Below are 1,823 nucleotides of genomic sequence, written 5' to 3' on the forward strand. Positions count from 1 at the left end.
AACTTAGGGAAAGATTCACTGGCTACAGGCAAAATGCATTATGGTAAAATCTCTTAACTAAGTTGGGTAAGGGGCAATGCGACTGCCCTCGAAGGGTCTACTTGTATAGGTGTCCAGTTTGATCACTGGGATTTCTTAGCTAACTCTGAATCAGTTTACTACAGTGAATATATACGATACAGCATCCATATCAAAACACGGGGTGTCATTTCAACATAAAGAGTTGCTATTAATAGTAGCTCTGTGCTTTTCAGAGTCAGAGGGAGGAAAGTGACTGTGACTGTTCCCCTGAAATCTTTAGGACACTCCAATTCAAGTAATGCTGAAGGAGTTGCTACTTACTTGCTTGTATGAGGTTTCAGGGGCAATAGATAGTACAGGGAGACCCTGGGTGGAAACTACTATTGAAGCCAAGTGAGCATGGAGAAGAAAGTAATATCTTGGGGGTCTGGTCAAATGCAAAGTACATGGCTGCCGTATTGGTAGCTATTATTTTTAAGAGTTTCCTCAAATTTCATGAGATTCTGAAAGGAGAGCTGTGAACTAAGCTGAGCCAATTTCAGTTTTCCCTGGGGACACCCACTCTGCCTTAGCTTCATGCATTTGTTTTCCCCAGTTACTCTCCATGGCTAATTATCTATTATTTCAACCCCTGGATTTTCAGCCACAATGGCTTAATCCCTACTTGCTCTGAATTGCCCCTGAGGCTGATGAACACTGTAAAGCACTGGCAAACACTGCCTCCGACTCCAACTTTTTTCTGAAGTCAAAGAGTGCTGCTGTACCCCAAGGCTGAATTAGCAGGAAGTTAATGGGAGGACACTGGACCATATACATCCTTGATGAATCTTTATTGGCTTATATTGGTGTACTAACTGCAGTGGAGTTTCACCAAGGTGAATGTACTGCCTCCAGTGTCATGTTCTTCAGAAGCTGGCACCAAAGTGCAGTTCCGAACAGATCTGAAAGAGAAAAGCCCTTCTATATAAAGCTTACAAACATGGCTGGGCAGTCCGTCTAGTGAGATTGTGTTGCACTGTCAAAAAGTGTATTGGGTTTCCGTTTCCAAGCTGCAAGAGGACAGTTTGATTAATCAGATTTTGATAACAGCTACTAAAGCATTCATGGGCAAATCTTTTCAAGTATAGCCTCAGGGTATGAGGAATGGAATCCTTTAACATGTTTCCAATAGTATAATACTGTCATAAAAATTACAGTGAACCATTTCATACACAACAGTTGGCTTTTTCTGTCTGGTGTATAAAGCTAAAACTGTTATTTTTGTACTTGAGTTAGTGTAAATTGAGGGTAAGCAGAGGCCACTGATTTGTAGAATGGCACTGTTTACAGCAGGTCTTTATTTGCCCCCCTGATTATAGTCATGTGGAACTATTAAGCAGTGGTGAGAGCACTAAATTGGAGTTCTAGTGTTTAGGGTTCTCTTGCCACCTCTCCATTGCCTCACTCTGTGGCCCGGGACAAATCTCTGTCTCTCTGCAACTCAGTTTCCTCCTTTGTAAATTGGATGTATATCTACCAAGGTGCCCTTGACTTAGGTGTTGTGACACCAGTTAGACATCTGGCCTCAGCAAGGTTATTGCAGGAAACAGAGTTAGGTGCCTAGGCTCTCTGTACAATCACTGGGAACTGTTAAGCACCTCCAAGGATGATCCATACAAACTCACATGCTGAGCTCAGGGTGCGTATCTGAAGTTCCAGTCCTCTCTGGAGTTCAGATGCTTGACCCAGGGCTTATACATTGGGTATTACATCTGCTCGGGATCTGGAGCTCACAGTCCTATTCTGAGAGTGCGTGCTTAGTT

General features: G+C 43.0%; 1 protein-coding gene across 5 annotated transcripts in view; it reads left to right on the plus strand.

Moving 5' to 3' along the window:
* Positions 1-1,823, plus strand: part of PIGQ (phosphatidylinositol glycan anchor biosynthesis class Q) — a 64,455-nt gene that overhangs the window by 19,139 nt on the left and 43,493 nt on the right. The gene's annotated exons all lie outside the window — the stretch shown is intronic.

This window comes from Alligator sinensis, unplaced genomic scaffold (genome assembly GCF_000455745.1).
Source record: "Alligator sinensis unplaced genomic scaffold, ASM45574v1 scaffold449_2, whole genome shotgun sequence".
NCBI lineage: Eukaryota > Metazoa > Chordata > Crocodylia > Alligatoridae > Alligator > Alligator sinensis.